General features: G+C 28.5%; 5 non-coding genes across 5 annotated transcripts; 2 read left to right on the top strand and 3 right to left on the bottom strand.

Annotated features, from left to right (window-relative positions):
- The first annotated feature begins 3872 nt into the window (after window positions 1-3872).
- Window positions 3873-3959, top strand: JR316_0013477. Its single transcript has one exon. It is a non-coding gene; the product is annotated as a tRNA-Ser (tRNA).
- Window positions 3960-14603: 10644 nt separating this feature from the next.
- JR316_0013476 lies at window positions 14604-14676 on the top strand. The gene has a single exon. It is a non-coding gene; the product is annotated as a tRNA-Asp (tRNA).
- Window positions 14677-18468: 3792 nt separating this feature from the next.
- On the bottom strand, window positions 18469-18540 carry JR316_0013475. Its single transcript has one exon. It is a non-coding gene; the product is annotated as a tRNA-Met (tRNA).
- A 2241-nt stretch (window positions 18541-20781) lies between these two features.
- Window positions 20782-20854, bottom strand: JR316_0013474. The gene has a single exon. It is a non-coding gene; the product is annotated as a tRNA-Arg (tRNA).
- A 2644-nt stretch (window positions 20855-23498) lies between these two features.
- On the bottom strand, window positions 23499-23572 carry JR316_0013473. Its single transcript has one exon. It is a non-coding gene; the product is annotated as a tRNA-Pro (tRNA).
- Window positions 23573-23846: the final 274 nt, after the last annotated feature.

The raw sequence follows: 23846 nt of genomic DNA, 5'->3' as shown, positions 1-23846 counted from the left end.
CTAATTATGCCTCCTTATTTTTGTGTAAAAAAAATAAGGAGAGAGAGGGTACAATAGAAAAGCCTTCTAAATTACGAATAATTATTTCTGCTCGCCCCTCCATATCCGAGAGGACTCTTTATTCTAAAAATAAGAATAAAAATGCAGAGTTAAAAAAAAAGACAAATCTTTTTTTTAAACCCAGCTTTACTTGGAAGAAAGGAGTTAAAGAATTTTATTTAGATTCTGAATTTTTAGAGTGGTTTTCTGGTTTTACCGATGCTGAGGGTAATTTTAATCTAACGTTACGTAAATTAAATAATAATAAATATACTAGTGCAATGTTAACTTTCCAAATAGGTTTACATATTGATGATTTATCCATATTAGAAAAAATAAAAAATACATTAAATTGTGGACATATTTCAATTTCAGGCTCTAAATGTAATTATGCTGTTAATGATATAGCTTCATTAACACAAGTTATATTACCTATTTTCAATTTTGTGAAATTAAATAGTTCTAAATTTTTTCAATTTATTCTTTTCGAGAAAGCTATTAATCTTTTTAAAGATAAAAAGCATTTAACTCCAGAAGGTAAATTAGAAATGTTAGATCTTTATTTTAAATTTAAATTTCCTAGTTTAGCTCCTAACCCTAAAGATGTTAATTTACCTCCATTAACTTTATCTTGGTTAGGCGGCTTTACAGATGGAGACGGTTGTTTTTCAATAGGTAAATATAAACCAAGATTAAGATATGAAAACCATGAAAAAGAAATTGAATTATTCAAAAGAATAAAAACTTTATTAAATACAGACTCCAATTTAAATATAACAAAACCACGAATTAATAGACTTAATTCAAATCCTACAGTTTGTTTAGACATAACAGAAATACAGTTTTTAAGGAAAAATGTCATATCTATTTTTTCTAAATATGGTATTTTAAAAACTAAAAAATTAAAGGATTTTAAGGATTGGTCTATTGTGGTAGACTTATATTATTTAGGTTATCATTTAATACCTGAAGGTCAGTCCATTATTACTGAGATTAAAAAAGGATGGAATAATTTTAGACTTTCTACGCATTCTTTAAATATTAAAGATATGATAGAAGATTCAAATAATAAACCTTACTACTTAGTCCCTATCTCTCCGAAGGAGGCAACTTGTGGGGATTCCTTCGGAGAGAATAAGGAGATAAATAATTCATCAAAGGATTTAAGATTAATAAATCTTTATTTAACGCCTTCTCCTTATGAGATTAAAAATGGTATAAGATTTATTAGAGGTACAAATAAATTTGTATCTGAAAGTTTAAAAATTATCGCTATAGATAATCTTAATAATAGATCAGTTTTCTCTAGTATAAAAGAATGCGCTCTTGCTTTAAATTTGGATAGATCAAAAATTAAAAACTCTTTATTAACAGGGGTAGTATATAAAAATTATAAATTTAGCTATTGTTAAGTTTAAACACTTCATCCCAAAAAAAATAGGGACTCCTATTAAAAAGATGGGTGATTTTACCTTTGTTTTTTTTTTCGCTAAGGCTATTATAAGATTAAAATTTTTAGAAAATAGGGTTAAATACAAGGAGTTCCTTAATTAAGTTAAGCTAACTCGCTAATCTTAATTTTTTTATTTCAGGCGAGTGGTCCTATCTGCCGCTTATTTTTTTTTAAAAAAATAAGCGGCATTAAAAAAAAGTACTTTTTTTTAGCACGCTAATTTTTTTTTTTACAAAAAAAAAAATAAGCGATACATAAAAAAAAGAGGGATAGCATACAACTTATAATTAAGGATAATTTGTTACCAAGCATATATAAATATAAATATCAGTATATATGAAGGTTCAACGACTAGTAGGTGAGTATTATATTAACAATAACCCTGCCACGAAATCCCTACGATATTATTAAATTAATATTGATGACATAGTCTGAACTTATCTGTAAAGATAAGAAGTAGTGAATAAAGAGTCGCTACGATAACAATTTTGTCCACGTTATAATAGGTACATTATTTATTGCTGTAGCATTCTTTAGAATTATTAATTATAATTTAACAACAAAACACCATAATGGGTTTGAGTCTAGTATTCTATACTGGCACTTTGTGGATGTTGTTTGGTTATTCTTATTTGTTGCTGTTTATTTTTGGGGTAATACTTAATATCGCTTATTCTTTTTCTTTTTGTTTAAAATTTTTATCGTGTTGCTATTTTGTTAAAAAAATAAGCAATGGCCTATATTCAAAAAAAGGCAAAATAAATAAAATATATGAAAGTGGATAGTTATTCCTCTCCTCCTCTGCGAAGCGCGAAGCGCGAAGCGCGAAGCGCGAAGCGCGAAGCGCGAAACGCGAAGCGCGAAACGCGAAGCGCGAAACGCGAAGCCTATTAAAAGAGAGGATGATAATATAAATTTAATATCTATTACTAGATATAAGTTAGCAAATTGCCAGCCATAAAGTTAATTAGAAAGGATAGAATAAAACTTCACTTAATAGAGAAATTTCTGCTTTGTCCTTAAATTTTTTTTTACACTCGACTCCTATAAAAGGAATCTCCCTTATTTTTTTTTAAGAATAACACGCGGCGCCTAATTAAAATTAGCGAAAGTCGCGTTGCGAGAGCATTGGAACACAAGATTTAGATAATAACAGAGGATATGTTAAATTCCGCTATAAAAGTTGGGAGGGTACTAACTCTCGTCAAAGCTTATTAAGTGAATATAATTTAATTAATATGCTTTAATTTATACCTATCTTTAATAAAGTTTTTTATATAACAATTTGGTTTACTACTACTCCTCTACTCCTATACTTTAAGGATAGGAGGAGTAAAATATAGGTTTATTAGATGAAAATAGACCTCCTAGCCTATTTAATAATCCCGCCACTCCTCTTTATTTCGCTATTTTTTTTTTGATTCCTGCTTAATCAGTTATATTTTTATAATGTCTTCCGCGGCGCTATGCCATAGCAGAGACATTAAAAATTTATAAGCGCTTATAAAAAAAATAGCGCGATAGCGCTTAGGGGGGGGGGGGGTTATTTAAAAAAAAATGAGGGTTATATTAGAGAGATAAATTAAGATTTTATATAAAATTAAAATTTAGAGATAATACAAAAATAAGTTATTTAAGAAATAAATAAAAGTAGATTACGACATAACTTTATATTAAATTAAACTTATCCTCAAATATTATTAAATATCGTTTCTGTCGCGTACGCGGTCGCTAGCGACTAATTTTTTTTTACTTTTGTTATTTTTTTTTAAAAAAATAACAAAAGAAAAAAAAATTACCAAAGTAAGGGAATATTTAAAAAAAAATAAGCAAAGCGCAGCCTCTCTGCAAAGCGCTAATTTCTTTATAGTAAACAGCAAAGCGACGCAACGCTAATTTTTTTTATTTAAAAAAAAAATGGCGGGATGACACCTTCCTATATCTGCAAAAGTTAGTATTGTATAGCTATACTTTTCCTTTGCTATTCTCCCAAATAAACTTATAGAGTATAGTTTTGTTTTCAAAGGTTTAGTTTAGGTAGTAATAGCAAACATCTCTTTCTATAAGTTAAAGCTTATGAATTTACAGCATAGTTCCCTAAACGAGTGCTTGTTTAGTTGAGAGAATAGTAGAATATAAAATTAATAATAACTAACAGCCAAACTAGATTGTTGAGAGGTAGAATAATATAACTATTTATTCATTCTGCGCTAGCGACTAATTAATACCTATTATTAAATTTTAAACTATATGAATTTTCTCCCTCCGAAACGAGTCCTGACTTACTATACTACAGAGATGCTTTAGAGCCAGAGTAGCAAGCCTTGCATAACAAGAAAATGCATAGGACTTTTTTTAAACTATATTAATATAAGTATAAGGAAATTTGTTAGAGTGGTTTAATAAGTTCGTCTTGAAAACGAATGCTGAATCAAATCAGCCGTAGGTTCGAATCCTACAATTTCCGTTTTATTTAACCTTCTTCATTGGACTTACAGCTATAGGTTAGGTAAATAAATAACTCCAGTTCATGACTAGCCTCAGATTTTTATTACTTTCCTTGATTTTTTTTTTCTTTAATTTCCTTCTTATTTTTTCTTTCTTTCGCTCCTAAGGAGAGCTAATAAGGAGAGCTTAGATAATTTTTTTAAATTTATTGGGGGGGGGGGGGGGGGGATAATTAATAAATTTAAAAAAATTTATTTTACTATAACACCAATACTCCCTACCACTCTATCCCTGAACCTACCCCCCCCCCATTCGTTTAAAACTATAAGTAAATTCGCTAACGCTCTAAGCGAGACAGTCAACCTCCCGCTGGCGAAAATAGAGAGCGTGGCGTAAATTGCGGAAGCTAGCGCACAAGGTTAGGACGGCCTAATCTATTTATAATCACTCTATTGGTGGGTATTGGCGTGATGTTTCACTTATAAATAAATTAAACAAATAATTTATAAATTTAAACCTATCAATAAATTCTACCTACTACTTTAGCTAGGTAAAGAAAGATACTCTCGCCACTTTTGCACACGACTCTTTGACTATATCATAAAATATAATAGGGGAAGGTAAATAAGAGCGAAGATAGACAATAGATAAATTTAAGGTTTGATTCCTTATTTTTATATTACAGTAGTTAATAATTACTACTAGAATTACCCACAAGAAGTATTCTTAAAATACTAATTAAATTTAAATTTTAAATTTTAAATAATTACCATTTCTTTCTGGGCTCCACTTTTCTTAGCTGCTTATAATATTTTCTCTATATTAATTTTCAATTACTTTATGCTATTTGAAATTTAATATGTAACCAGCCATTGCTTATTTTTTTTTTTAAAAAAACTAAAAAATTGTCAATTTTATCGGTAGCTAATATTTTTTCTTAAAAAAATAAACGTTGCTAATTTTTTTATATTTAAATAAAAAAAAAATTAGCGTTGTGGCTACTTAAAAAAAAAAATAGCGAAACGGGATAAAAGATATCTAATGTAAAAGCTATAATTAATAGGACTAGCGATTGCTATAAATTGTCTCAGGTTGGGAATAAAAGTAGCGCATTTATTATTTTTTTTTAAAGTGCTTACCTCCTATCTAACCTTTACTTTACTTTATCTTTATTTATAATTACTTTACCTTTTTCCTTTCCTTCCCCTTTCCTAATCTTTACATTAAATTTTAAATTTACATTAAATTTAAAATTTAAATTAAATTTAATTAAAGATTAGGAAAGTTTGCTGCTGAATTTAATTTAAATATAATTCAAATATAGACGATAGCTAACTTTATAAAAAATAATAATAAATAAAAAAAAAAATTAGGTATTCCCAAAAACGCGGCGCAAACGCTAGCGTGGGTGGGTGGGTGGGGGAATAACTAAAACAATAGAAAGCAAGGTACACTAATAAAATAAATAAAGATGTAATGTAAATAGTAACTCTCTTATTTTTTTTAGTTAAAAAAAAATTTTTTACACTAAAATATAAAAATAGCGATAGAGCTTACCCTCTCCCTATCGCTAATGGTAGGACATGTTTCTCCCCTCCTTAGGTAGCTACCTAAAGTAAGGGGGGGGGGGGGGGAGGTTTCGCGCTTATATGTTCTCGCTCCTCGTTTCGCGGTTACGCGGTAGGCGGTACACGGTTCGGAGAGGGGAGATAGCTATGTCTAGGTACGCTGCTTTTCTTCATCTAGTCTAATGAAGTAAAGCTATTTAGTTTAAAAGATTTATATCTTGTCCTCCTTTCGCTTGCAGTAGCCTGTACTCAAAGCATAATTAATTTTATCGCTAATTTTTTTTTTTAAAAATTAAAAAAAATTAGCGGTAAAAAAAAAAAGCGCTTCGCATAAAGAGCTAGCGGCAAATTAAAAATTATTTAAGAGTATTAATCCATCCCTTATATCGCATGCGCTATTTTTTTTTTGAGCGCTTGCTAATTGTTTTTTTTTTTGTCTATGCTATGGTATAGCGTTGCGCGCGTTTGCGGTAGACAAACTGCTTAAGCAGATATCAGGTACCGACAAAATAGCGGCTCCTAAGGAGAACTACAAATTAAATACATTCGCCTCCATTATATTATTGCTTAATAATTTATTCTAGTAATTATCTAGCCTAAGATACTTTTTTTTTTTCAATAAAGTAAAAAGTAAATAAGTATCACCTTGCTAGAAAGGACATGTAGGTAACTTGTCTAAGCGAAAATAACAATATTTGTTTTCAGGAAAAAGGGAGGGCTTAAGTAAATTAAGAAATTAATATCTTTAGGTATAAAAAATAAGTGATGATTAATTTACAACTTTTTATAGTTAATTTTTTATCTGAGTTAGGGTTATCTCCTATTATCGGTAGAATAATTTCTAATGATGCACCATTCCCTTGGCAGTTAGGTTTTCAAGATAGTGCAGCTCCAGGATTCACAGGTTTAGTTACTTTACATAATACAATTGGATTTTATTTAATTGTTATAAGTTTTGCTGTATTTTGGGCTCTTTTTTCTATAATTTATTATTATAGTTCAAATAAAAATCCTATAGCTCATAAATATTTAACACATGGAACTGTGTTAGAATTAATTTGGACTATTACTCCAGCTTTAATTTTAATTGCTATAGCTTTCCCTTCATTTAGATTATTATATTTAATGGATAGTCCTACATTTAATTTTATTTTTTTTAATACTACAATTATAGTTAGGCCTGCTACTAAGGCCATTTCAATAAAAAACATTTATACTAGTAAAACTGATTTAATACCTTATGGTAATATTGGTTCTACCACATTAATGAGACTTAATAAATGAACTCGAGATAATACACCTTTATCTTCAATTATTGTATTTCAATTAGTTGGTCATCTTTTAGGGGATGGGTCTATTCAATATGCCAAAACTTCTGTAACACCTTATTTTATATTTACCCAAACACAAAAAAGATTTGAATATCTATGGTTTATTTTCCAAAATTTATCTCACTATTGTGGTAGATTTCCTTTACTTAATGTTTCAAAACGAAAAGGTAAAACTAGTTGTTTCTTGAATGTTGTTACTAGAAGCTATCCTACACTAGTAACATTATATCAATTGTTTTACGAAACTAGAGAGGGTAAGACTGTAAAAACAATAAATTACAGTTTATTACCTTATATAAATGATATTTCTTTAGCTTTTTGAGCTATGGATGATGGATCTTCAACCAGAAGTGGATTTTATTTACATACTAAAGGATTCACCTTTTTAGAGGTGTATAAACTTGTAGCTATGTTACATTATAAATTTGCGTTGGTATGTTCTGTTCAAGCACATGAAGGTAGACCAGTTATTTACATAAAAGCTGAATCATTGAATCTATTTCGTAATATAGTTACTCCTCATTTTCACTCTAGCATGATGTACAAAATTAAAAAAATTTAAATTTATAAATGAAACTTTGTCCCCTTTAGTCGAAAGGCTAATTGAAAAATTTCACTATATGCTGGAACACCCTAAAGCTTTAAGTACTTAAATGTTTAAAGTAGTTTAAACATTAAGTTAAAATCTTAAAGATATATGCCTAGCTAGGCGGTAATGGGCAATCAGCAGGAAACCAAAGATTATCGCTCCCGCACCCCCGCTTCCTCTCTCTACCTTCCGCTTAAAAAAAAATAAAAGCGATGGTAGGCCTAGCCTTACGGCCCATCGAAGATGAGGAAGCTAAAAAAAAGATAATTGAGTAGGATCCTCAGAGACTACACGTGAAACATCCTTTAACATATCCCTTGCCCTCCCGCCTATTTAAAATTAGGCAAAGGAAGCATAAATTAAGGGCTAGAGATAATAAGGATGATGATATAGTCCAACTTTCCTATACTTTTTATTTATTAACTTTCAGATTAATATAAAACGTGTAGGGAAAAAGGAAGTTATCTCTCCTACTTTAACTATAAAAGTTGTAGGACACCAATGGTACTGGTCATATGAATATTCTGATTTTATTACAGATAGTGGAGATTCTATTGATTTTGATAGTTATATGTTGCCTGCTGATTGATGTAGGAAATCAATCGCGTGGGCCAAACTGCCAAACTCCGGGGACACCCTAAAGATCATAGTACCAAGCCATATAGGAAACGTTATGAGTGGCCAGAGTAATTACCTGGGTATGGTAACAAGCTATGATATGAACGAAAGTGAAATGGGTTATCGCGGATCTAAGTCCAGCGCTATTGCACTGGTAAAAGAGCAACGAGTGGACGGTAGTTACAGTCTTCTAGCGGGATTGTTAAGGTGCACTCTAATGGCCCCTGTAAGGGGGTATCAAACTGAAATCCTTTCTAACAAAAATAAAATATCCCCTTGCCTTTACGAGGCTACGGGCAAAGGTGAAAATGTCGTTGTTACGAACTTCGCTGAAAGACCAAATTTAAATAAACTAGATCCTTGGTTTATAACTGGATTTGTAGATGCTGAAGGTTATTTTAGTATTGAATTATATAAGGATTCTAAAGCTAAATTTAAGTATACTCCTAGATTAGTTTTTGGTATTAACTTACATGTAAAAGATTTACCTATTCTTCTAAGGTTTAAGAACACTTTAGGAGTGGGGACTGTAAGTACAAAAGTAAAAGTTACTAGTTATACAGTTAAATCATTTAAAGATCTTGCAGTTATTGTAAACCATTTTAAAAATTATCCTCTTGTTTCCAGCAAATATTTAGTGTTTCAATATTGGTTACAAGCTTATAATATTATGGCTGAAAAAGAACATTTTAATTATCAAGGTATGACAAAATTGGCTGCATTAAAATATTTAATCAATTTTGGTTTATCTGATACTTTGAAAGAAGCTTTTCCTGATTTTAATACTTATTTAAGAGACAGCTCTAACAAGATTAGGGATATTCCTCATGGAATGTGGGTAGCAGGATTTGTAAGTGGAGATGGTTCTTTTTATACTAAGTTAACACAGTATAAAGATACATTTCATACAGGATGTATTTTTAAAATAACTCTTCATCTTAAAGATACTGCCTTATTAGAGGCTTTATACGATTATCTTTCAAAATACTTTACAAATATTTCTTTCAACAAATATAAATTAAGGACAAATAAAGGTGTTTTTGTTTCACAAAATACTGTTAGTTTAAATATTTCAAATATTCAGGATATAGGTAATATTGTAATTCCTTTTTTTGATTTATATCCAGTCTTAGGAGTTAAGAAAATGGATTATGATGATTTTAAAAAAATTTATAATATTATTGTTTCAAAAAATCATTTAAATCCTGAGGGTTTGGCCCAAATCCAAATAATAAGAAATAATATGAATGAAAAACGAACAGTATTTTAACTTTTGGATCAGCTATTAAAAAAAAGCTTTTGCCTTTTTAATGCAGCAGATAAATTTTTGTTTGATAAATTCAGTGAGCCATGGAATCAGATTTAGAATTAGGACAATTTAGATTATTAGATGTTGATAATAGATTAATTATACCAGTGGATTGCCATATTAGATTAATTGTTACAGGTGCAGATGTTTTACATTCTTTTGCTGTACCTTCTTTAGGTTTAAAATTAGATTGTGTGCCTGGTAGATTAAATCAAGTTTCATTCTTAGCTGAAAGATCTGGAACTTTCTATGGACAATGCAGTGAAATCTGCGGAGTTTGGCATGGATTTATGCCTATTGTAGTTGAAGCTGTATCTAGTCCTGACTTCCTAGTTTGGATTGATTCTGCTGCTTCTTAATTTTTAAATATAATTAAATATTAAGAAAGGTAAACCCCCCCCCCTCCTAATATAAACCAATAATACTTAACTTACTTTTTTAATTAAAAATAAAATAAGTATTACTTTATCTTTAAATTTTAAAAATTTAAATAAGAAAACCTCAATTTAAGTAAAATTAGGTCCAGTAAAGCCTAGGCTCCTTATTATTATATTAATTTAATGAATTACCTATATAAAATATAGGTAAACACCTTATAATATCTCCGCCCTCCCTTTCTATTTATACATATAGCCTCAAGAAGTACCTAGAGCGATTTTGAGGGAGGAGGGTTAATTTATTTTTTTTAATCTTTCTCTTATAAAGCGGTTATATCGATTATTTTTTAATAATATATTAATTAAACTAGTAAAGAGTAAAGCAATAAAAAAAAGTATCTTTTTTTTTTAATAAGATTATTTAATAAAATTAAACTTAATAATTACAGCATTGCTATGCGATAGCCGCATTTGCTCTGCTACCGCTAATTTTTTTTTATTCTTTCTTCCGCCAATTTTTTTTCTCGCTAGCGATCGCTAGCGGCTACCGGTTGTTATTTTTTTTTTAATTACAGCCGCTAGCGATCGTTATTTTGTTTTCTTTTGTTATTTTTTTAAAAAAAAAATTACAGCTTAGGCTGCTAAGCCAAAGCAAGGGAACTAAAAAAAAATTACGATAGCAAGGGAACAAAAAAAATTGGCGGAAGAAAAAAATTGAGAGAATGTATCAATTTTAAATAAAAAGAAAGAAAGACTTCAGCACTCCTACCTTCTTAAAAGAAGGACAGAAATAAGATTAATTAAAAGTTATTAAAATTAATAATAACAATAAATAAATATAAGTAATATAAATATAAAAATTACCGCGTACTAAATTTTTTTTATTAAAAAAAATTGAGAGACGATTAAATTTAAAATGGTTAGATATTAATTAATAAATTAATTAATTAATAAAAGAGGCTACCATTATTTTAAAAAAAAACTTAGCAATGCAAATTTAACAGTAACTATTTAATATTCTATTTTTATAACTTTTACTAACAAAAAAATTTTTTTTAAGCCGCATTGCTAAAAAAATATAAATTGAACATAACCTTTCCATCTCTCAAATATTCAACAAAATTGAACATAACCTTTCCATCTCTCAAATATAAAATTTATCTAATCGCTAGCACATCTTTTTATTTTTAAAAATAAAAAGTGCCACGTTTATTTTTTTTTGTCTCTCTTTTTTTTTATCTCTCTCTTTTTTTTTATAATATTAAAAAAAAAAAAAAATTAGGCTAGCGATAAGAGAAAAAAAAAATTAGCGCTATAATTTTTTTATAGCGTAAGAAAATTAGCCTAAAAAAAGTATCTTTTTTTTTTAAAAGAAAAAAAAAATAGAAACTTTCAAAAATAAAGCACATTAAATTTTTAAAATTAAGTCAAACCTTTAATTATAAGATTATCAGTAATGGCTACCTATCTTAAGGCTTAACTCTATCTCTCCCTATTCCTATATCCTTTATATATTTATTATAATATAATTTTTTTTTGTATATACAAAAAAAAATAGTGCTTTCTTTGCTTTCGCAAAGAAATATTAAAATAATTGGATATATTGCAAATCTTAATCTAAGATCTAGAACTATATTTTATAACTATAAATATAACTAAATTTAACAAAAACAATACTTTTTGAAGTAATCAAATCATTAGTGTGTTAATTACACTTAAAATTTTTGATGTTCTTAATTATTTTAACTATATATTTATATAGAAGTTCAGAAATAAAAATGAAAATTAATACCCTAATTTTTGTTTGAAAAAAAAAAATAAATTTTTTCAAAAAAAAATTAAGTTTACATAAAATTGTACTAGCAGTACCTTTATTATTCTACTGAGTATGATTATTAATTATTTCTTATATATCTGCTTTAATCATTTTCCATTCTCTCGGAATGGAATTTAAGATTGAGCTGGAGCTAACGTCTATTAATTTAGATATTATATATAATATTTTCTTATATATATATAATATGTTGCTTTTCTTAAAAGCCAAATTTTGGCTAGCCTATGGTTTTTTAAAAATAAAACTATCAATGCTTTTTCTTAAGTTAGCTACTTTACTTTATTTAGACTCCTTTTTAGATGCAAATGCTCTAACATTAACAATCAAAGATGAAATTTTTAATAATCTTATTGAAAACCAAAAAATATATTTTATTTATTTGATCGATTCTATATTTAATATTTTCATCTTTTTAACTTTATTAGTTAAAAATGAGGAAAGCTTTAAATTGTTCAATCAAATAGCTCCGAGCCCTTTAGACGGAGAAGATAGTTTTTATAATTCTAATGAAAATTTGAATTCTAATATAAACTTATCAGAGAATCAATCCCAATCAAACTCTAACAATTTAAATAATCAGAATAATAACAATAATTCTTATGTTAATCCTAAATTAATTTTAGTTGTAGATCACCATCACACTTTTGTTAATGATTCAGATTCAAACTCGGCCTCTAACTCTAATCCAAATATGATTCAAGAGGAAACCCAACCTTTAATTTTAAAAAAAGAAATAGAAAAAGTATTTGGGACTTCCTTAACAGAAGATCAAATGTTGGATCGGGTGGAGGAAGCTGAAGTAGTAATTGAAAATCATTTAATAAAAATTAACCAAAGAGGTCCCTTAAATCTATTATCTAATGCTTTTACAAAGTCCATGGTTACCGTACCTGAAAGTTTACTTAGTCTGGTACGTCAAGGGCGTGAAGTAGAAATAGATTTTGAGGATATTGGTGAAAAAAATCTAACAAGGGTTATTGTTAAGGACTACTCTAATAACTATCGTATCCTTCATCGTATTCACCACGAAGGTGAAATGGTTTACTATTCTGAAGCCCTTATTGAGTACCCATTTGACCCCGCTTTACTAAGTGAAAATGAAACATAGTCCGTATAATACGCTAGTATGATAATAGGATAATATGAGTCAGTTGGATCTCATCAAGATGGATAGGCAAAGGTTACCTTAGTAATACTTAATATATAGTAAAATTATAGAAAGAGTCCTGTAACATGCTATTATATATTAATAGATGCACACCCTTATTTTGATTTCATAAGTTAAATTAGTTATTAAGATTTATAAATATAGAGTTTTAGAGGGATAGGTGGGCTAATTTAAGGAGAGATAAATTATAACCCCCCGCCCTAGCTATCTATGCTATCACTATAAAAGTTAAATTTAATTTTTATGATAATAGGCCTAGGTGTTCCGCAAATACCCTCATACAGCGCAATCACTACTCCCTTAACCTTAAGATCCGAGTTACGAAAGGAAGTAAGGTCCGCCAAGCTATCTCCTTACTTCTACTAACTAGCCGCGGCGCGGGCTGCAGAAAAAAAAAAGGTATTTGAGGGAAAGGGGAAAGTGATTATCTTATTATTTAGGATATGTCTACTATGAGCCTTCACTCCTTACCCTCCTTTAAGGAGTGTGGCCATGGATCTATGTGTGCACATTTCCTCCTTTAAGGAAGGACAGAAAATAAGAAAATATCATATTAATTAGTTTAATATATATTAAAAAAATATTTAGTAATCAAGTATTAAGACTATTTTTTATTTTAATAATAAGCTATACTTATTATATTTTTTTCTCTTTTTTTGTTTTCTGTAAATTTTTCTCGCTAGCGGTCGCTAGCGGCTACCGGTTCTTATTTTTTTTTAAAACTTAGAGCTATCGCGAAGCGGCAGTAATTTTTTTTTTCTTTTGTTATTTTTTTAAAAAAAAAATTACAGCTTAGGCTGCTAAGCCAAAGCAAGGGAAGTTAAAAAAAAATAAGAAAAGCAAGGGAATATAAAAAAAAATTAGATCCAAAACGAGAAAAAGCGAGAAAAAAAAAAAATAAACGCGCCGGTAGCGAGTATATTATAAAAATGGTATTTTTTTAACTTAAAATTTTACATACATTTTTATCTTTTATTAAGTAAAATTACTCGACTTATTTAGGACCTACACTTTTTTATATTTAACTTAAACTAGTCCCTAATCTTTAGGGCTTTCTCGCAACCCGTTATTTTTTTTTAAACATAAAAAATTAAGCGCAAGTAAAGGATTTAGAATGAAATGGAATTAGATATTCTTTTCATTTGGGTATTGTCCTTAATTCAATTTAGGTAGTTAGCTCTCTTGCGAAATACGAACCCTTTGAAGAGTAGTGAACGAAAGGTAGATATTAGACTACCTTAAAAAGGCGAGCGTGGCGACTATAATATTTAATTAAATGAGACTCCCGCTACGCTATCTTTCCTCTTTACTATCTATAACCGCCCTCCATTAGGAGGGCTACCGCAAAGAATTTCTCGCTTTAGAGCGAGAAGTTAAAATCATATCTGCGAATCCTCCCGCTTACGTTAATAAGATAAGGGGGGGGGGTGGCAGTTTACAGAGAGAGCTGGGCGAAATAAATATAAGGAAAGTAGATTACTCCTTAAAGGGAGGTCAAGAAAGATGCTGAATTTAAGGTAGATTAGACTAATCTCCACTCTTAATTATTTTTATATCTAAATATAGGAGTGACACTTAGGGGGGGGGGAGAAAAAAGTATAGAGCGCGGCACGCTTATTAAGTGCTAGTAAGAATTGTAATAGCTGAGTTGCAGTTTTATAAGCCCGATTAAAAATAAATTAAGCGAATATTTTTTTTTATTTTTAATTAAAGTGAGAGACACTTAAAAAATAGATAAGTTACCTTTATTCCTATAAATATATAGTTTATATATACTTATATTTTATATTATATAAATATTAATCTCTCCTCTCCCAGCTTTAGCAGGGAGAGGAATAAATAAAAGTAGTTAGTAAAAAGATTAGTTTGGGGCATGTATCTAAATTGGTATAGTGTTTAATTGTCAATTAAAAAGTTCTTAGTTCGAATCTAAGCATGCTCGAATATAGATTTAATCAAAAAAAACTTACTACCTTACTTAACTAATAAATAAAATTAGTCTAGTTCCCGAAAAAAAAAAGAAAAAGAGTCGCTAGCGCAGGACTAAAATTTAAAATTAAATATAAACTTTTATAATTTATATTTAATAAGGGGTAGTATATTAATATATTTAAAATAGATATGATATGATATGATATGATATGATATGATATGATATGATATGATATGATATGTATTATAAAAAAAGTTAAATTAAATTAAGGGGGAGGATATAATTAAATTTAAAAAAAAAGATTACCGCGTACTAATTTTTTTATTAAAAAAAATCAGCGCTATTAGTACTAAATTTTTTTTATTCCCTTGCTTTTGTTTAGCATAAGCTGCGGGCAAAAGAAAAAAAAAATCAGTCGCTAGCGATCGCTAGCGCAGAGAATAAATTAAATTTCCTATTTTTAAATCTATATTATAACCTTTTATTTGATTAAATTTAGTTATTATATTACTATTTGCTGATAAGTTTAAATCATTCAAACTTTCATAATTAATATCTTTTGTAGCTTTATGACTTATTCTCCTAATAATCTTATTTTTAAGATTTATAGTAGTATAGTATTTATAGATAAATTTGAATAAATTAGTATTTTATTTAGTATTGAGGGGGATTATTATTTATATTATTTATATTATTTATATTAGAGTTATTTACATAAACATGAAGATCCACCCCCAATACCTCATAAGGTATAGGATGAGTAATGATATAGATACTTAAATATAAAATTGTTAATAAATTAATTATAATAAGAATAGGCAGATATATAATGGCTAATTTAGCAAAGAAACCTTGATATTTAATATAAAATCTCATATATTTGTTATTGAAAGTTTTTAGTAAATAATCTTTTTTTATATAAAATATAATATTTATAGTGTATGCTATAAAGCATAAAATAGCAGAAGAAACCAATAATAAAATAATTGCGTTTATAGCCATATGTTGCCCTATAAAATCATCAATAAATCCTGTAAGATTTACAGGACTAAAGATATTAAATATACTTTCTAATAGTTTAGATATAATATTTATTATATCAAATTCTATATCAGGTAATAATTTATTAGATTTTAAATTTTTAATTGCTTCTATGATAGCACTACTCTCACTTTCACTAATATTTTGTTGTTTTAAAGCCTCTAAAATGTTAGATTCACTAATATCCTTTATAACATTTTCAGAAGCATTTTTTACTTCTTCGACACTTTTTAAATAATTACTGTTATTTACATCTATATACATTTGATCTATGCTAGGCCAAGTCTTAGTATTTCTATAAACATTCAAGCAATGAATTAATCTATTAAACCCTACTGAATCTTCTAAAGCCATAGTGCTAATTAGTACACCAGTAGTTGTACCCATTGCACCTAATGTAGCTATTATTCTCCCTCTTAAACTTAAACCACCAACCTTTGTTAAAACAGAATAAACAGCTAACCCAGATCCAATTACCCCATAACTTTGAGGTACTCCTTTAGGCCATACACTAACAGGATCAGACAAAGGAGAAATACCGTTATTATTATTACTTCCACTAGCATTACCTGACTCTCCAAAAAAATTAATAACATCATACTCCATATGTAAATAATTTAAATTAAAATTAATCAAAGTTAACAAATCAATATATTTAAAAACCAACACCATTGTAACAATTAAAATGAACCAAAAACAAAATTTGTAATTCGCATTACTGAAACCCGGAATAAAATGTACACTTGGAATATTTGAGCTTAAAACAGGTAGCGCCTTAGCAACTATTAATGTTAATATTGAAATTAAAATCATCATCTTATTTGGCTTACTAATTTGTAATTAACCAGTACTATTAGCCTTTACCCTGAATTTATTCAGCCGCTAGCGATCGCTTATTTTTTTTTATATTCCCTTGCTTTGGCTTAGCAGCCTAAGCTGTAATTTTTTTTTTAAAAAAATAACAAAAGAAAAAAAATTAGCGGTCGCCAAATTTTGTTTTGTTCCCTTGCTTTCTTATTTTTTTTTAACTAAAAAAAAATAACAACCGCTAGCCGCTAGCGAGTAAAACAAAAATAGGCGGAAGAAACTAGCTCCTTAATTTTTTTAAAAAAAATGCCTCTCCAAAGCGATCGCGTACGCGGCTGATTTTTATTTAATAATATTCCCTTGCTTTGGCTTAGCAGCCTAAGCTGTAATTTTTTTTTTAAAAAAATAACAAAAGAAAAAAAATTAGTACTAATACCGGCAATTTTTTTTAATAAAAAAAAATTACCAAAGCGGAATTTGTCTCTCTTTTTTTTTCTCTCTCCAGCGGCTAGCGGCTGGAGAGAGAGAAAAGTGGGAGGAGTCTAATTTGTTAGAGCACTTATAGTTAAATTATTTATGTAGTTTGCCTTCTCACCTAATTTTATATAAATAAAATAAGTATGTGACTCTCCTGGCGCTAAAGCTAAAGTATTAGACTCCTAAAGGAGACTAAAGACTTTAGAGTCCTAAAGGAGACTTTAGAGTCCTAAAGGAGACTAAAGACTAAAGACTAAAGACTAAAGAGAACTGGGCTTAGCATTTCCTGCTACCTTATTTTTTGTTCCCTTGCTATCGTTATTTTTTTTAAAAAAATTACAATCGTAAATTTTTTTTAGTTCCCTTGCTTTGGCTTAGCAGCCTAAGCTGTAATTTTTTTTTTAAAAAAATAACAAAAGAAAACAAAATAACGATCGCGTACGCGGCTGTAATTTTTTTTAACTAAAAATAACAACCGCTAGCCGCTAGCGAGTAAAACAAAAATAGCAATCGCGTACTAAATTTTTTTTCTTTTTTTTTTTCTCGCTAGCGGTTGTAATTTTTTTTTACTTTTGCCCGCAGCTTAGGCTGCTAAGCCAAAGCAAGGGAATATAAAAAAAAAAATAAGATCCAAAGCGAGAAAAAAAAAATAAACGCGCCGGTAGCGAGTATATTATTAAAAAAAATTAAGTAAAAAAAATTGGCGATAAATTTCCAGTCTTCCTAGACTTAGTCCCACCTTATAGACTAGGCGGGCCGAGTCCCGACTCTAACCTCCTTTCTATTTTTTTAGCTAAAGCTAAAGGTAAAGCATTATAGAGATTAGCCCTAATCTAAAAGATAATGGGAAGTAGCGTGAGGGGAGTAAGTATTTAATAATAAATAATATTAGAATTATAAAATATTATACCTTGATCCTTATCAGAATTGAACTGATATTTATTCCTTGAAGGGGAATTGTACTAACCTTTATACGAAAAGACCGCTATTTTTTTTTTAATTCTTAGAAAGCGCTTCTACTCCCTTATTTTTTTCCGCTTTAAAAAAAAAAGTATCTTTTTTTCTCGCTAGCGGCTAGCGATCGCGTACTTAATTTTTTTTAATAAAAAATGCCGGTATTAGAACGTAATTTTTTTTTATTACTTTTGTTATTTTTTTTTTAAAAAAATTACAGCCGCGTACGCGATCGTTATTTTTTTTAACTAAAAAAAATTTACGATCGTAAATTTGTTTAGTTCCCTTGCTTAGGCTGCTAAGCCAAAGCAAGGGAAGTAAAAAAAAAAATTACGATAGCAAGGGAACAAAAATTAATAAAAGAAAAAAAATTAGTACTAATAGCGGCTAGCGTAACAAAAAAAAAATAAGGTAAAAATTTAAAATTAAGTGTTATTAGAGGTAGCAGGAAGCACTAAGCAGAAAGCAAGGAGAGAAAGGAGTCCTGCTTAGTGCAGGAGTATAAGATAACTTAAAATAACTTAGCGAAATAAGAACTCGAATCTTAAATGACAGCTCATGAGGCTGTAGTGTTACCAATTACACTATCTCGCTTTTTTTAATTTTTTTTTTAATTTACTTAACTATCTCTGCGAAGCTGCGAAGCTGCGAAGCTGCGAAGCCCTTATTTAGGAAGGACTCCTTTATTTAGGAGGAGGACTCCACTCTATCTCTAATATTAAAATTACAATTTCTCTGCGCGTACGCGGTATATACTCATTTTTTTTTTTAAAAAAAAAATTACCGGTATTAGTACTAAATTTTTTGTCTCTTTTTTTCTCGCGTACTAAAAATTTTTTAATTAAAAAAATTCAGTTTATTTTTTTTTTCTCGCTTTGGATCTTATTTTTTTTTTTAAATATTCCCTTGCTTTGGCTTAGCAGCCTAAGCTGTAATTTTTTTTTTAAAAAAATAACAAAAGTAAAAAAAATTTACAGAAAAAAAAAAAAGAGAAAAATGCCGGTATATGAACGCGAGGAAAGAGGTACTAATATTAAAAAGAAATAGACTAAAAATTAGAGAGGAAAAAAAGGTTAAATCGTAGGCGAGATAAAGATTAAAAATAAAATTATGCTACTTTTATTTTTCTTTTGCCCGCAGCTTTCGCGTACGCGAGTGCTAAGCCAAAGCAAGGGAATTATTTATTTTTAATTATTTATTTATAATTCTTTATTAAAAAAAAAAGAGTAAGGAGTCCTAAGTACCTAATTATTTAATTAGTTTTATAAATTGCTAAATAGATTGCTGCACTAACTAGCTGCTTTGATAATAGCTAGACTAACTCTTTGCTTAATTTATATTTATACATATATGAAATACAAATATTTTTTTATGGAAAGGTGCAGTCCTTCCTTTAAGAAGGAAGGACAGTTTTAAATTATATATAAGATTTATATATATATCTTTAAAAGTAATTTAAATTGTCTTTTAAAAAATAAATAAGTGGCAAATAGAGGATAAGTGACTAAAATTGTTACTATAAGATTGAAACCTTCATTTTTATCTTGAGGAGTAAGAAATTAAATTATTAAATTAATCCAGTAATAATAGTTTACTTATCTTGTTACTTTTATTAATATTTCTTAATACTTTATTAATATGTTTCTCTCTGCGAAAGCCGCCTAGCGAGAGGCTAATTTTTTTTTCTTAATAGCGCTCTATTTTTTTTTAAGTATCAAAATCAATAACCGAAAAAAGATTAGTCGCTAGCGGAAGATAACCGCGATTTTCTTTTTATTTCTACCGCTAGCGGTCGCTAGCTATCGCTAGCGACTGAAAAAATTTTACTTTTGTTATTTTTTTTTTTTAAAAAATTACAGCCGCTAGCGATCGTTATTTTTTTTTAGTAAAAAAAATTTACGATCGTAATTTTGTTTAGTTCCCTTGCTTTGGCTTAGCAGCCTAAGCTGTAATTTTTTTTTTAAAAAAATAACAAAAGAAAAAAAAATTAGTCGGTAGCGGCCGTTAATTTTTTTTTTTAAGTAAAAAAAAAAATTACGATAGCAAGGGAATAAAACAAAAATTACCAAAGCGGGCATTCTCCAATTTTTTTTTTATTATAAAAAATATAAGAAAGAAAATTAGAGTCGCCAATATTTTTTTATTAATAAAAAATATTAAAAAAAAAGATACCTTTTTTTTTTTAAGGTAGGTAGCGGCATTTATTATTTTTTTTTTAAAAAAAAAATACTTAAAGTAAGCAATGTTAATTTTAATTTTAAATTAAGCTAGCGGCAAACTAAAAACTAAAATCAGGAGCTTCACAAAATAATATCTACTAGGTAAGTAGCACAGGATTGTTGATATGTAAAACTTTCTAGATTAGTTTATTATTTGCCGCTAGCGAAAGAAAATTTTTATTAGTGCTTATTTCACCTATTTTTTTTTTTGTTTTCTTTGCCCGCAGTAATTTTTTTTTAGTAAAAAAAAATAAGTAAATTTTTTTAAGTTCCCTTGCTTTTGCTTAGCAGCCTAAGCTGTAATTTTTTTTTTAAAAAAATAACAAAAGTAAAAAAAATAAGAAAGCAAGGGAACAAAACAAAAATTGGCGCGCTAATTTTATTTTTTAACGATAAAGCGGGAAGTATATGATATTAGAGTCCCGCCACTTTCTCTCCTTTGACGAGAGGTACCTTACGCTAGCGAGAGAGTTCGCGCTTCGGAGAGGACAGGCTCCTTCCTAAAGCGCTAGCGCGCGTTAGCTATAAAAAGGAGTCCTAAAGTAGAGTAGCGATAATAATAAAAAAAAAAAAGTAAATTAAGATATTTAATTTAAATTAATTTTAGTACACGATAAACATCTTATAGGACTTGAACCTACATCTTACTGTTTCGAAGACAGCCACTTTACCAATTAAGCTAAAGATGCGAAGATACTAGAAAGTATATTATTATAATCACAGTTATTCATGGCTATGATTAGCACGAAGCGCTAAGCTCGAAGGCTAAGCCTCTAAATTATTCTTTAAATTTAAAGAATAAAAATCACACTCTTTATATAAAAATATATTTAATTAGTTTTAAATAAAGTGTCGGGAGCGCTGCTATTCCAATATCTCATCTTAAATCTTTAAATACTTTTTAATTAAAATAAACTATTCGATTAACGACTCAACGTTAATTGCAAAGGTGTAAAATTCGCAACGCGGTAGCTTTATTAATACTTAATTTTTTTTTTCCCTCTCCAAAGCGGCACTTTTTTTAATAATATACTCGCGTACGCGGTCTCTATTTTTTTTTTTCTTTTTCTCGGTATTAGTACTAATTTTTTTTTTCTTTTGTTATTTTTTTAAAAAAAAAATTACAGCTTAGGCTGCTAAGCCAAAGCAAGGGAATAATATTAAAAAAAATCAGAGAGATAAAATTTAGTACTAATACCGGAATTTATTATTTATTACCGCGTTTATTTTTTTTTTCTTTAACCTAATTTTTTTTTTTTATTAAAAAAAAAATAGGAGAAAAAACAAAATTATACGGGGCTAAAATTTTGTTAGCCGCTACGCGGCTAACGCGTACCCTAATATTTTAAACAAAAAAGTATTGGTAATAATTATAATATAAATTACGTCTAAATAAACTCCATTAACCTAAACTTAGAAAACTATTGTTGATAAATAAAATAGGGGGGGGGGGGTATTAAACCTTGGTCTAAACATCAGCTGCCGGCATAACTCACCACCTTGTCTCTCTCATATTAGATAATTCTTTAATAAAAAAAAAAGAATTATCTTTTTTTTTTAAAGCTTAAAGCGAGCACTTAAAAATTAAAGTAGCAAACGCAAGGATGGTGTAAGCTTAAAAAATTTAGGTAGTAAATAGGAAAGGGGTTCGCGGTTCTCGCTCCTTGCTTAAGCAAGGAGCTTAACCACGAGTCCTTTAATAATATTAAATCCTTTATTTAATTAGCTAGGAGCTTTATCTCTGCTTAAACATAAAGATAGAGCACGGCGTTAATAAGATATATTATTAAATATCCATTAAAATTTTAGAAATGGGTGGACCTAACCTAGATAGGAAAGAGTGTCTAGTGACTGGAGAAGCAGGTAATATTACTCTAAAGAAAGAAGGTTCTTCTTAGATTTAGATTAAGTTATAAAAAAGTGAAAACTAATTGGTTAAAATTCTGTAAACCAAATTTTGAGATAACATCAAATATTTATAATTAATTAACTTATTTATTTTAATAATTTTTACTTCCGTTATTTTTTTTTTCTTTTGTTATTTTTTTAAAAAAAAAATTACAGCTTAGGCTGCTAAGCCAAAGCAAGGGAACTAAACAAAATTACGAGCGCTTATTTTTTTTCTTATTACCTAGTTTATTTTTATTTTTTTTTTCCTTTTATTAATTTTTTTAAATAATATACCGCTATTAGTACTAATTTTTTTTTACTTTTGTTATTTTTTTAAAAAAAAAATTACAGCTTAGGCTGCTAAGCCAAAGCAAGGGAATAATATTAAAATAATTAAGCCGCTAGCGACCGCTAGCGAGAAAAACAAATTTCAGCCGCGTACACGATCGCTTTGGAGACAAAAAAAAAATAATCTTAGTTCTAAAAGATAGACTTAGAACTAGATAAATATAAAACGATATCTAGGTAATGTCCTCCTTTCCTAAAGAAAGGAGTCTCTCCTAAAAAGGAGATACTTATAAATAAATAATTTCTACTATAATATTTATAAAAAGTAATAGAATTATAATTATTAAGAATAAGAAATAATAGCTATAAATATTTGTGCTAATAAATAAATTTAAATATAAATAGTAAGATAAGGACATTTATTAATAAAATATAGTCTAGATCTCCCTAGACCTAGAGCCCTTATATAAAATATAATTAAATATAAGTCTAGTATATGGGAGATCTATTAAGTAACAAACTATACCCTTATATATTAAGGATAAATGTTAAATTTTAAAAATACCTCTGCGCTAGCGACTAATTTGCTTTAAATTTTAATTTTTATTTTTTTTTTAAATTTTTAATTCTTTTTAATTTAAAAAAAATGGGCTAGCGTTTAAAGGGAGATAAAGATATAATACTATATTTTTATACTTTCTCTAAATATTTTCCACTAAATTAATTTAGTTAAATTATCTTAATTTACCTTAGTTATTCAATATTATTAATATAATACTTATTTAAGAATTTTAACCTTCTTTTAAATGATTAATAAAATTTATAATTTATGTAATGCTGCTCTATCTTTTCTTTTATTTATATAAAAATGGTGGGGAACTTTACCCCCCTGACTACCCTTGACTATTGGCTAACTTAATACTAGTACTGTACCTACCTCCATGAAAAAAAAAAAAGAATTAAAAAAGCGAGTTAAAAAAAAAAGTAGGTACCGGTAAGTTAAAAAAAAAAATAAGCGCTTGCAAGTAAAGGTGATTTAGAGGTTTTATTTAAAAATAAAAGAAGGGCTTAGCCCTTCGCGCTAGGCAGATAGTGGCGGACTATACTTATATTTTATTAAATTAAGATAAATTAAATACTAAATCGTAATATTTACGAGAGAGACACGACTCGAACGCGCAACATCTTACTCCCAAAGTAAGCTCCTTAACCAATTAGGATACTCTCTCTACTTAATTTAGTTTTATAATATTGTTTATAGTAGTTATTTATTTTACGCGTTTATTTTTTTCTCGCTACCGTCCCTATATTTTTCATAATTTGAAAATAATTTTTTTTTTAAATAAACTTTTTTTTTTATTAAAGAAACGGTTAGCCAATATTAAAAAAAAAAGGCCGAGTAGCGGCCGTTGCGATAGAAAAAAAAAAATAAAGATATTAGTCGCGTTTGCGCGCGTTTGCGTGCGTTTGCGCGCGTTGCGCACGTTGCGCGCGTTGCGCGCG

Source organism: Psilocybe cubensis, mitochondrion (genome assembly GCF_017499595.1).
Source record: "Psilocybe cubensis strain MGC-MH-2018 mitochondrion, complete sequence, whole genome shotgun sequence".
NCBI lineage: Eukaryota > Fungi > Basidiomycota > Agaricomycetes > Agaricales > Agrocybaceae > Psilocybe > Psilocybe cubensis.
This window is presented reverse-complemented; position numbering and strand designations above follow the sequence as displayed.